The 14160-nt window shown below is 30.1% G+C and overlaps 1 long non-coding RNA gene across 1 annotated transcript; it reads left to right on the top strand.

The window, feature by feature from the left end:
• Window positions 1–11125: 11125 nt before the first annotated feature.
• On the top strand, window positions 11126–13824 carry LOC136069928 (uncharacterized). Its single transcript, XR_010631129.1, has 3 exons — window positions 11126–11312; window positions 11578–11729; window positions 13546–13824. It is a non-coding gene; the product is annotated as an uncharacterized LOC136069928 (long non-coding RNA).
• The last annotated feature ends 336 nt before the right edge of the window (window positions 13825–14160 follow it).

Below are 14160 nucleotides of genomic sequence, written 5' to 3'. Positions count from 1 at the left end.
TTTATCTTTTTGAAATTTGCAAGCATAGATGATATCATAAGAATATGAAATCCAACGGTTAGATTTTCAAAATTCACACTCAATAAAAAAAAATATAAGAAACATTTTCTTGGGAGGTGTGAGAGAATGATTAAACTTAAAGTAAATATAATTCTTTTCATTATAATTTCGTGGGTAATGAGAGCTTATAAAGTGTGGGTGAAGAAGTGAGGAAAGCACACTTTAAAAACATCCAGGCAAAGAGTTTTGTGGGTCACTCACGAGTTGGTCTAGTTGTGAAATGACTTACGAAATTCCTCCTAGCACTTGACTGTTCAGCTTCCAACATGTGCTTCTCACGACACCTTTCACGGGTTGTCCACTCGTGAGCCAGTTGTGAGCAAGTCACAAACTTCACTATTCTTCACAAATTTTCACCAACCTTCACACTCAACCCTTACATTAAATCCCACAAACATATAGGGAAAATATTGACAACATACAATCAAATTTAACATAGAATTAATGCCAACAAAATATAGCTGAAAATCACAACTTTACAGTTAATTTAGTACATAAATTTTGGCACCATAGCAAATCAACCCCCTTAAATTTGTTGTCAAATTCAAAAATATGTGGGGTTTTACAAAAGTTATTTAATTTTTGATATAGTTAGTTTGTATGTTGACTTGCTTGAAGGTTTTAGGGCATTGTTGGCCATTATAGGCCTAACTATGTAGACAATGATGGGTAATAAGCTCCACTTGGGGAAACAAAGGGAGACTTGAGCTTAATGTTAAAAGACAAGGAAATAAGCTTCTCCCCTTTAGAGCATTAGCATCAAGAATTCTAAACATTTGTTATTTTACACTCTAAAAAGTTTTATTTATTTATTTTAGCATACCATTTTACAACTCACACAACATCCTAATTCCAATACTTCATATAAATACCAACATTATTTATTTATTCATTTTATCTCTCTCTCTCTCTCTCTCTCTCTCTTCCTCTCTAATTTTTTTTTTCTCTCTTCTTCTCCATCTCTATCACTCTCTATTCTCATCATGTAGCATCCCAACAACCATAGTAGAACTACAAACCCACAGCTACATACCCAAACCCAAAAAAACCAAAAGAAATATTTTCCATAAACCCATCAGTCCACCACCATCAAACACACCACAACCACCACCACCAATCAACCACCATCACCAAATTGCAAATATCCATAATTATCAAACATCCACCACCACCAAACACCCAAAATACAACAAATACCAAATAAAGAGAGGTGAGGACCTGAGCGATAGAGGAGATAGAGGCAAGGTCTAACAGAAAACCCAGGACCACCACTGCAATTGTTGACCACCATATTTGCAACCATCAAGCTATCGCCCTTCTCTTCATAGTCGTCACTGGCTACCAGAGAGAGAGAGACTGAAAGAGAGGGAAGAGATCTGTGTGTTGGCTTGGTTAAGAGAGAGAGAGAGAGGGAGATTAAATCCATTATTTTATTTTACACACACCACTATAGTAAGTTCTATTTTTAAGATGTTACTGTAGCCGGGTTGTAAATTTTTTTACAAATAGCAACTTGGGTAATGTATGTTTTTTGTGATGATTTGATGGTATAAAGTAGCAAATTGAGAGTTTTAGAACTTCTAATGCTAATACTTAGTCTAAGAAAACAATGGTGGCAGTGAGAAAAGGAGGCACGACAAACTTGAATGGGGACTTTTGATGGCTATCCTAGGAAGTATCTCTAAGTTTAAATCTAGTAACCGTAAGGTAAAGCATCTTTCTTTTTTGTGTGTGAATATAACTATATATATATATATGTATGTATGTATGTATGTATGTATGTATATCGATAACAAATCTAAGTTTGGATACCTAAGCAATATTTTTATTAGTAATAAAGGGATATAATATTTCACAACAATTTTTAAGTGACAACTGTTAATACTTAATGGTAGACAACAAAGTGTTATAAGTAGTCGACCCAAATGAATTTTATTATGAAATTATTGTGATAATGTTGTATATGTAGTACTACTCTTTTCTTGGAGACTTTAGAAGTCCTAGAATAGATTGGTGGACTCAAGGCATATAAAGAGAAGTCTTTAATTTTTTAAGATTCGGTTAATTTTTTAGAATAATACTACTATTTTATCGGGAATTGAAAAAGTTGTCAATACTTATTCAATTACTGAGAAATTTTTTCACAAAAATGATTAATCATTGTGTGTCATTAGATCACACACATTAGCAAAATCCAATTTTTTAAGGGAAAAGTTAATCGATGCATAGCCAGCATAGGGCATTGGTTATATATATATATATATATATGAAATGTGTACCCTACTGTGATATATTTCGTCCCATATATTACTCATTATATTTCTCGATTTTCTTGGAGATGGACAGTATTGGCCAATCAAGTGGCGCAACCGATATTTCAGTAACGTAAGCAATGTAGTACATGCCTTGTACTTCATTTTGTGTGTACTACAGTTTACAGGACACGATATGCTATAAAAATCGTACAAACCCGCAAGGCCACAACCACAACCGCAGTTCAGTGCTTTCATATCCTCTTCATTTTTGTCATTCTTCAAGTGAATTCAGCATCCAAAATCTTTCACTTTCTTTCAAATAGAATTGGCTCTAAAATGGTTTACATTGTTTTTTGGTCCTCAATCCCAATTTCAGCATCTTCTAAGTTCTAAGAAAAGCAAGCGACTTTGAATCATCATTTCGATGACACCTAGCAAGAATGGTTATTAATCTCAGGTAAATATTAGTCCATGCATGCAAGTGTGATTTAATTTAAGGTAATGTCAATTGCCAAAGTTCATTGATTTCTAATAAAATTATTGTGCCATAAAAATCCTTTTAATTTTTTAAAACCCATGACTGAGAAGATAGAGAAGTTTATTATACTTACTCCCAAGAGGTGATACATATCAAATGTTACAAAATTAGGTTGTTTAGCTTTTTTTTTTATTACGAAAAGAGATGTCTTGAACACTTTGCCTAGTAATAATGCACATGCTTTTTGTTTTGTTTTTTGTTTTTTTTTTTTTTAAATTCTAAAGATAAAGGCTATGAATCAACGTGTTATTTTTCACGCGAATGTACAGTTTTGCTATTCAGCGAAAAAAAAAAATGGAATGTACAGTTTTGCTGTCAAAAGCTTCGCAATGTGCATATTATATTTGGATCAATGCTGTCATGTATGGCACACTTATTATAACATTAATCTCAACGAGCTCTGGCATTAGAGTACTCAACATCTTTCTTTCTCTCTCCCAAAACATTGTGCTCAACTCTGGCTATTTTTCACAACCACTTTCACCGATAATTCAAGTTTGGTCTCAAATATTTTCTTAGACAATTTTTTTTTTTTTTTTTTTTTACAAGAGAGAATTTCTACTCTAACATAATTTAAGTATATGTATGTGTGAAGCTCACTCCTGAAGACTTGAACCCTACCCTTTCTCTCTCCCATATCCCACAAGAATTTATACTTGTAGAGAAACCACCACACCAAAGGTGCATGGTTTAGACAATGTTGTTGCAATGCTTAGTTTATTATGGTTAATTTATTCTGTTTAATAGTCCAAGAAGTACAATACACTGTAAAGTCTAATTAAGGCTAACCCTAATTTCATAGTCTCTATACATATTCTATTTTTCATGTAATACACAGTTAGAAATGTATCGTTAGAGCTTTACTTTGTACTTTGTTGGCATAAATGGTTAGACCGTGTAATTTGCTTAATTATGATCTCTTTATTTTACAATATTCAACAGCGTCTAGATATGGCAAAACGGGTCAGAATTTTCTAACCTAATCCGAAAAATACCTAATCTGAACCCGATTTTTTTGACTTGAAGCAAAAACAAGTTGACCCGTGACCCGGCCCGTGTTTTTTTGGAGTCAACCCGACCCGACCCGAACCATTTTTTAAAACTGTTTTTTTGGTAAAAAAAATTAAAAAATAAAATTAAGACAATATTAGTTTAATTTTTTGTTGTGAGTTTTAAGGAAACAATTGAGACATTTACATAACTATATGCAAATTAATTGAAAGATGAATGATTGAGTATTCTGTAATGAGTAAAGATTTTTAGATATCAAATAGTAAAGTACATGCCAAGATAATTTCATTACAGTACAGTTTAAAATATAGATTTAAAATTGTAGACATGTGTGAGAAATATTCACAAGTGTAAAAATAATGAAGTCAAAGTATCAAATTAACACAAATTATGAATGCTTAGACCTATTTTTTAACAATTTATGTCCAAAATAAACGGCTTTTCAAAACAAATTATGATATTTCCTAGAGTGTGTATTGCTTAACAATGATATGATATTTATAAAAAAGACCATGTATAAATAAGTAACCAATCAAACTTTAATACACATATTTCAAATTGAAATAGAGTGTCAACCACAATTAACAATAGATTATAAAATTAATTTTCAAGATTGTCAATTTCTTATATGTTTTTATTCTTTGTCAAATGAATTATCTAATAAGTATTTTGTAATTTTGTTTTATATTTTGGAATGTTGATATTGTGTAGAAATAAAACTTGGATATTTGTTTTACTTATCTTTGTGTTATTTTATTTTAGATGGCAATGTTAGGATTTGTATAATTTTAAAATTATTGAATAAATATTAATAAGTATAATTCATTCTTGATATAAGTGGTGAATTTAAAGTAATATATTTTACATCAAGTAATTTATTGCATGACTTTCTAAATGGAAAATACATGTTGTTTTCTTAAAATTAAAAAAATGCACGTAAAAAATACTGGCCAACCCGATCTGACCCGACCCGAAACCTGATTGACCTGAACTCATTTTTAGCCCACTTAAAATGACTCATTTTTTATCCACAATGCGTTTGAACCACAACCCAATTGACCCAACTTGAATCTAACCTGACCCCGCCTGTTTTGCCATGTCTAACAAGTCTAGGCTGGCAAATGACTTTAAAAACATAGTTCACTCCAAGGTTTAGCTAAAGTGATGCGGTCAAACGAGGCTGCTAACCGCACATTTTAATTTTTTTACTCATGTAAGTAAAATACTACCCAAGATTCCTACTTTCTGATGCCCCTTTCGATAAAGACAAACATTATAGCCTAACGAGAAAGAAAAGAAAAAAACAATGCCACTTGGAGACATTAAATTAGTCAATGTGTTAGCTAGCTTGTGTCAGCTCTTAATGTGAAAATTGTGTTGTTTTAACTTTTAAGTGTTCTTTCAACCCAAAAAAAAAGAAAAAAAAAAAGACTTTTCAGAGCTCAATTTGATTGTCCAGATTGATAGAGAATTTAAAGGGTTAGGCAACACATATAATTTAGTCTAAAGGTTTAAGCTTCCACAAAATGACATGATTTATATGTTTAAAGAATAAACATGTGTAACATTGAATATGTATGTCTTTTTTCATGGGTTTTAGTTGGCTTCATTGATATATATATATATATATACATATATATATATATATATATTGGTCAAATAAGAAATTTGAGGTTAAATTCTCATCTATATCTAAAACCAATTGATATCTTGACCTAATAATAAAAGTAATCATTGTATAGTAGATGTCATAGGTTAAAATTCTATTATATCTGTCAAAAAAGAAAATTTTTACTGTATTAGTTGCCAACAATTAGCTGCACCCTACAAAGACATCATCAAGCTAGCAATTCATAATTTCTTCTTTCTTTTTTCTCACCTTTACTATTAAATTTTATAATATTCAACCAAATCTATTTTAGGACTACAAAATTGTTTTTTTTTTTTTTCCCTAATGATTAACTTTAAAAAATTGATAGAAAAGCATTTATCTTGCTGCTTCATAACAAAGGGAATACTAATAGGACCTATCTATTTTACTTAAAATGGAGATGATTTGTTTCACAATTAAACTTTTTATATATAGAATGCTTCACCATTTAAAATTTTAAATAATGACTCTTAATATACTTTTAGATTTGTAATATATAATCTAAAATTATAAAATGTATGCATTTCAAATAGAGTAAATTCAAATAGCTACAATCACTTAAATGGCAGCCACCGTCACTTGAATCATTCTACAAGTGAGACAAAAAGCCCGCACCTTGCCCTTGCAGATATAACTATCATTACTGTATGACTTTATTAACGTGAATTCCTGCTTTCCTTTGTCAACATCAGGTCACCCTTGTTTAGCTTCAAACAAGAAAAAGAGATCTCACCACTTCTTATGCCAGAAATATTGTATAAATGATTTAACTAATAATGTGATTTAACATGTGTAAGATTTTATGAACCGTCACTTAGTATAGGTTGGAGGAATATCTTTCAACTTAGTTTGGAGCAAAACTTTATAAATTTTAAATTGTAAAATGTGATTAAATTTTTAACTATATATATATATATATATGCATGATTGGTCTTAAAGGTTAAAAAATTGCAATGTGGAGTTTGTCATCTAATGATGATTTGATAAGAACACCGGAAAAAAAGTTATAAAAAATTCGATTTGCTTTAAGACATCAATTAACTAATTAAGAGCCCATTTTTGGACAATTATATATGAATCAACTCAACTTCTGCCTATGCATACTCTTAACGCAATGATTTACTGGAAAAAAAAATGCACATTGTATAGCGTTAAATGCAAGATATGGTGTTGCTTGCAAGTAAACGATGAAAGCATGATCCGGATTATGATTCCATTTTAGAGCAATATTCTAGGCAGAAGTTGTGGGTAATGTTGGCATGGGAAACTTCTGCCTATGCATACTCTTTTAATTAATTAAAGTGGGTCATTGTCAGGCTCGATTAAATTATGCCATGTTACAAAAATACCGGTGATCTTGTCACACAAGTCAATCACAATCATTTGTATTTCTTGCTTAATCATCATTGAGACGCGTTATTAAAAGTTTGAATAAGTATATTGTGTTTCTCAAAAAAAAAAAAAAAAAGTATATTGTACTTTCTCATCTATTCCAGAAAATTAGAGACTACTTATTCATGCATGTTACTTGCGATCCACCTCACAATATTGGGGTAGCAAACTTTCAACACCGAGTGCTTCTACCCTTCTACATTTGATTTACATGAATCAGAAAGTCAGCATCAAGAAAATTTTGGAAAAATATCTACTTCAAAAAGGGAAATTTATTAGTTACCTCTTATATAGATTTTAATTTGTTATCGATATGCTTGTTTATAATCCAGGGTCTCAAAGACTCAAACAAAGTTTAGCTCTAATATTTTCTTGAAGTTATCTCTTTCAATCCACTACGTGGAGATTTATAAGATTATTTATATGAATTATTGTGACTCATTAAAAAAGTTATATGATTAAAATTATATACTAGTAATTTTTTTCAATTCCCACGTATTATTATTTGTAAAATGGCTAGAAATATATCTCAAAGTGCTCCCCTAGAGTCAAAGTGCTCCCCTAGAGCTAGAACCAAACAACCCCCCCCCCCCCAAAAAAAAAAAAAAAAATGCACCCTGTCCTTGCATATTGATCTCTATTTCACACACCCATGGCCATCAATACCTTCCAAAATTATCACATGATTAAAATTTAAAGCATTGCCCACCCATGGCTATCATTACCTTCCAAATCAAACTACAATATGCATAAAGAATCGTATCGGACCTGGTTTGTGATTTCTTTACTCTGAACAGAATCCAATTATGTTTCTCTTAAAAACACATGCTATATATTTTGAATTCCCCTCTTTTCTTTGTTCTTCATCAGATCATGTTATCTTGACTTAAATTTTCGTGGAAGTCTCATCATCTATAAGTTCCGATCCCTCTTAACTTCCACACAAGAAGCTTACATCAAAGCTTGAAATGATTAAGTTTCATAGTGCTATCCGTAGTTTTCTTCATTTGTTAAATATAAGAAAAAAGATATAATTTTTGCTAACTTCTATACTACATGTATGACAAAAAACTAAAACTTAACTTAATTTTTTAATAAAAAAATATAATTTTGTTAGATAAGATATAAAAGAAAATTGAAAAAGCTTTTTTACCACACAGGCACTTTGGTTGATTTTTTGCTTTGGTTTTTCTCTGAAATTTTTCTACGTTTTGTGTTTTTTTTTTTTCCTAAAAAAATTGTGAAAATGAGAAAGGATGGTTAGTTTAAGTATTTGTTTCTCAAGAAAATATTGACGTTTTGAAAATATGAGAAAGGATGGTTAGTCTAAGTGTTTGTTTTGTTTCTCAAGAAATATTGATTTTTTTTTTTGAAAATATGAGAAAGGGACCTCAGATTTTGTTTTTGTTTTATGAAAATATATATATATATATATATATATGTATATGAGAGAGGGTAGACAGCCATTTTATCGAAGAAAATATGGAAAAGAAAAAGAAAAAAAATAAAATACTGTAGCAACAAGAAATATCATTTGACCCAAAGATTATTTAAGAGACAATGTAGATCTTAATCTCATTAATTAATTGCAAAGTATCTTGATTATGTATCATTTAAGGTTCATTGGGATACAGTTAAAAACTGAAAATATTGTACACTGTAGCAAACAAGAAATATCATTTGACCCAAAGATTATTTAAGAGACAATGTAGATCTTAATCCCATTAATTAATTGCAAAGTGTCTTGATTATGTATCATTTAGGATCCATTGGGATACAGTTAAAAACTGAAAATATTGTAACAAAATAATTTTTAAATATATGAATAGTATTCGTAAACAGTACATATGACTCGCTAGTGTGTACTGTTTATTTAAAAAAAGTTAACTGCTCAAAAAATAAAAAATTAAATTAAATTAAAATAAAATTATAAAAATAAATAAAAAAATAAAACGCGCAGGACTTGGGAAGCGCAGAACGGGCTTCCCAAACGCACACTGGCATGTAAAAAAAAATCAACTTTCCTCATAATAAAAAATTAGCTGGCCCACATCTAATGAAAAGGAATCTTAGTAATGATGCATGTTTTTATGAAGGTTACAGGGAGCAGGCACATGTACAAATCCCATGTTTTACGTATGAGTTTCAAAACAAAAAAATTTTAAATTATTTTTGGTAGCAAGATTAGTAGTCTATAAATAGGTCATAATGTCATGTTGACAGTCATAGAAATAAAAACGTCAGAAACAAAGAGTGATTTTTTCTTTGTTAATTTGGTAAGAATTGATTGAGAAATGGGACTAAAGAATATGAGTTTGATCCTAGGATTTCTAGGGTTTGTTTTTCTGCAAGGTTTGCTCGTTTGCACTGCTTATAATGTCCACAACTACAGTTTTATTGTAAGTTTCCTCTACATTCTTGATCCTTGTAAAATTTATTGGACACAAACCTTATGAAGTGTGTGTGCCTGCAAAAAAAAAAAAAAAAAGTCTCTTTTATATTCATTATGGAAAAGTGTTGATTATTTTTATTTTTCTATGTAAAACCACCCATGAGTAATGATCTATATTGGTAAGGGACCTGAAGAATGTGGTTGAAACATTTTCTTTATTTTTTTTATCTTATGGTATTTGATTTAAATATTTTGCATTCTGGTTGCAGGTGAAGAACACATTTTTTGAAAGGCTTTGTAGCAACAAGACAATGCTTACTGTAAACGGTGGGTTCCCTGGACCAACAATTCATGTCCGCAAAGGCGATAGGGCTTACGTTAATGTCCACAATGAAGCAAGTTATGGTGTCACTATTCACTGGTGATGGCTCTCTCTCTCTCTCTCTCTCTCTCTCTCTCTCTCTCTCTCTCTCTCCACACACACACAATATAGATCATCAAACCAATTTGGAGAGATAAAAGAAAAAAAAAAAAACCTTACTTTAAATAGTGCATCTGGACTCTTTTTTTTATTAAAAGTTTATTTGGTGAAAGTTGATAGAACAATAGAAAAATGAGATTCTAAAAAGTTATGCATAAAAATATTATTTTATTTAAAATGTGTTCTCATGCATGTTGGATCAAACTAACATGTGAAGTAATGGTTCCTTCATACATGTTTGGTTTCACTTCCCCCCAACTCTTAGGGACAAAGTTGGGATTTGATTCCAAAACAGCAAAGTNGTTGATTTTTTGCTTTGGTTTTTCTCTGAAATTTTTCTACGTTTTGTGTTTTTTTTTTTCCCAAAAAAATTGTGAAAATGAGAAAGGATGGTTAGTTTAAGTATTTGTTTCTCAAGAAAATATTGACGTTTTGAAAATATGAGAAAGGATGGTTAGTCTAAGTGTTTGTTTTGTTTCTCAAGAAATATTGATTTTTTTTTTTGAAAATATGAGAAAGGGACCTCAGATTTTGTTTTTGTTTTATGAAAATATATATATATATATATATATATGTATATGAGAGAGGGTAGACAGCCATTTTATCGAAGAAAATATGGAAAAGAAAAAGAAAAAAAATAAAATACTGTAGCAACAAGAAATATCATTTGACCCAAAGATTATTTAAGAGACAATGTAGATCTTAATCTCATTAATTAATTGCAAAGTATCTTGATTATGTATCATTTAAGGTTCATTGGGATACAGTTAAAAACTGAAAATATTGTACACTGTAGCAAACAAGAAATATCATTTGACCCAAAGATTATTTAAGAGACAATGTAGATCTTAATCCCATTAATTAATTGCAAAGTGTCTTGATTATGTATCATTTAGGATCCATTGGGATACAGTTAAAAACTGAAAATATTGTAACAAAATAATTTTTAAATATATGAATAGTATTCGTAAACAGTACATATGACTCGCTAGTGTGTACTGTTTATTTAAAAAAAGTTAACTGCTCAAAAAATAAAAAATTAAATTAAATTAAAATAAAATTATAAAAATAAATAAAAAAATAAAACGCGCAGGACTTGGGAAGCGCAGAACGGGCTTCCCAAACGCACACTGGCATGTAAAAAAAAATCAACTTTCCTCATAATAAAAAATTAGCTGGCCCACATCTAATGAAAAGGAATCTTAGTAATGATGCATGTTTTTATGAAGGTTACAGGGAGCAGGCACATGTACAAATCCCATGTTTTACGTATGAGTTTCAAAACAAAAAAATTTTAAATTATTTTTGGTAGCAAGATTAGTAGTCTATAAATAGGTCATAATGTCATGTTGACAGTCATAGAAATAAAAACGTCAGAAACAAAGAGTGATTTTTTCTTTGTTAATTTGGTAAGAATTGATTGAGAAATGGGACTAAAGAATATGAGTTTGATCCTAGGATTTCTAGGGTTTGTTTTTCTGCAAGGTTTGCTCGTTTGCACTGCTTATAATGTCCACAACTACAGTTTTATTGTAAGTTTCCTCTACATTCTTGATCCTTGTAAAATTTATTGGACACAAACCTTATGAAGTGTGTGTGCCTGCAAAAAAAAAAAAAAAAAAAAGTCTCTTTATATTCATTATGGAAAAGTGTTGATTATTTTTATTTTTCTATGTAAAACCACCCATGAGTAATGATCTATATTGGTAAGGGACCTGAAGAATGTGGTTGAAACATTTTCTTTATTTTTTTTCATCTTATGGTATTTGATTTAAATATTTTGCATTCTGGTTGCAGGTGAAGAACACATTTTTTGAAAGGCTTTGTAGCAACAAGACAATGCTTACTGTAAACGGTGGGTTCCCTGGACCAACAATTCATGTCCGCAAAGGCGATAGGGCTTACGTTAATGTCCACAATGAAGCAAGTTATGGTGTCACTATTCACTGGTGATGGCTCTCTCTCTCTCTCTCTCTCTCTCTCTCTCTCTCTCTCTCCACACACACACAATATAGATCATCAAACCAATTTGGAGAGAGAAAAGAAAAAAAAAAAAAACTTACTTTAAATAGTGCATCTGGACTCTTTTTTTTATTAAAAGTTTATTTGGTGAAAGTTGATAGAACAATAGAAAAATGAGATTCTAAAAAGTTATGCATAAAATTTTATTTTATTTAAAATGTGTTCTCATGCATGTTGGATCAAACTAACATGTGAAGTAATGGTTCCTTCATACATGTTTGGTTTCACTTCCCCCCAACTCTTAGGGACAAAGTTGGGATTTGATTCCAAAACAGCAAAGTTATACTCCATATGATATATATTTGAATTTAACAGTTAAAAATTTAAATATATATATATATATTAAAAGAGACTAAATTAATAAACTTGTAAACTTGTAAATTTAATTTAATTTTTTATATATGAATTTTCACAAAATAGGAAACAATTATTGCATAGAGAAGAAATGTTATCAATTTTGAAAAGAAATTTCATTGTTCTTTTATTTATTTATTTATTTTTTTTTTTTTCTGTTTGATCAAAAGTATTGCTTCCTTTTTTTTTTCCTTTTTTTTTTTTTTTTTTTTTGCCAAAAAATGAAATAGAAAAGAAAAGAAAAAATCACTGATTTCACTATATTTCAACCTATGGTTCCATGATAATAGTCAATTAATATATATTTTTTAGATTCAATAGAATTTCAACCTATGGTTATAATTGTTTATTAAAAAGTTTACTAGTTGAGTTAACGAGAATCCACTTAAATAAATTATTAATTATTATTGTGTATTTTTGGATGGCTAGGGCCAATTCCCAATTAACCCAAGGGCTCCTCTATTAGCCACTCTTAGAGTCCATTTAGGAACAATTTATTTAGTTAAAATTAAAAATTTTGCTGAAAATATGTAAATAAAGCTAAAAACTAGCTGAAATAATATAGTGTGACCCATAAATAGTACCAAAAGTATAATAAGACTCATAAATAGTTCCAAAAATAAGTTTAATAATAGCAAAAATAAGCAAAATAAAAACAAGTTACATTTTTCAGCCAATGTCAAACGCAACCTCAAAAATACAAAAGAAATTGAAAGAAAGTGATGCGTGTACGCAAGCTGATGACATTATTCGGTTACCATGCTATAAATAAATAATGATGGGCTCAAGTTTCGTCCAAGAAAATGTCAAAAACATGCTGCTTTTTAACTAAACAACAAAATTATATAACATTTGTCAAGACGTTAGAGTCTTAGTGAGGGTTTGGATAGAGCTGATAATTGCGGTGCGTTTTACCTCAGTTGCGTTTCTCCTCTTTTTTTTTTTTTTTTTTTTTTTTTTTTGCCGCATTGTTTGACTTTTGAGGGACAAAAATTACTGTGCATGAACAGTTCGACACTGTTTATGCACTATTTATACATTAAAAAATATTAAAAATGATCACACATACTATTTATACATTTAAAAATTATTTTGCTATAGTGCTGAAAACAATCAGTTTTCAGCAACAATAAGCAACAATAAGTTGTATCCAAACGGACCGTTATAGTTAATTGATATTATCTCAATTTCCTAACGAGGAGAACTTGGGCTTATATTCCCCTCCCTCACTTATTGTAAAAAAAGAATAATAATAAAATAAAGTCATGTAGATATTATACAACTTTATACATTAGTTATCAATACCACAATGCATGATACGATGTGTCATCTAGTGTTCATCAACAAATACCATGAAAATTCATGAATACTTTTAAACTTTTTTTATAGGCATGGAGTGAAACAACCAAGAAATCCATGGTCAGACGGTCCTGAGAACATTACACAATGTCCCATCAAACCAAGAAAAAATTTTACTTATGAGGTCATATTTTCAGATGAAGAAGGAACTCTGTGGTGGCATGCACATAGTGATTGGACACGTGCCACAGTCCATGGTGCCATTGTTATTTTACCTGAGGCTAATACCACTTATCCATTTCCCGAGCCTGCTGCGGAACAAGTACTCATACTTGGTAAGGGCAATGCTAGAGACACAAATTTTTTTTTTTTTTTTTTTTGCTATACAATATGGTGACAAGTAATGATTGAAAAAAATTACTTTAATACAAATCCACCACTGAACACTAATTTTGCTTTGCGCCAATTATAACAAACAATGTTAAGTACTCATACTTGGTAAGAGCAACGCTAGAGACACAATTTTTTTTTTTTTTTTTTCGCTACACAATATGGTGACAAGTAATGATCAGAAAAAATTACTTTAATACAAATCCACCACTAACACTAATTTTTCTTTGCACCAATTATAACAAACAATGTCAGCATTTGAAAAAAAAAATTGTGAAAAAATTTTGAAAGCTTTCCCCATATTTCAAATTTGTA

Source organism: Quercus suber, unplaced genomic scaffold, assembly GCF_002906115.3.
Source record: "Quercus suber isolate HL8 unplaced genomic scaffold, Cork oak 2.0 scaffold_197, whole genome shotgun sequence".
NCBI classification, from domain to species: domain Eukaryota; kingdom Viridiplantae; phylum Streptophyta; class Magnoliopsida; order Fagales; family Fagaceae; genus Quercus; species Quercus suber.
This window is presented reverse-complemented; position numbering and strand designations above follow the sequence as displayed.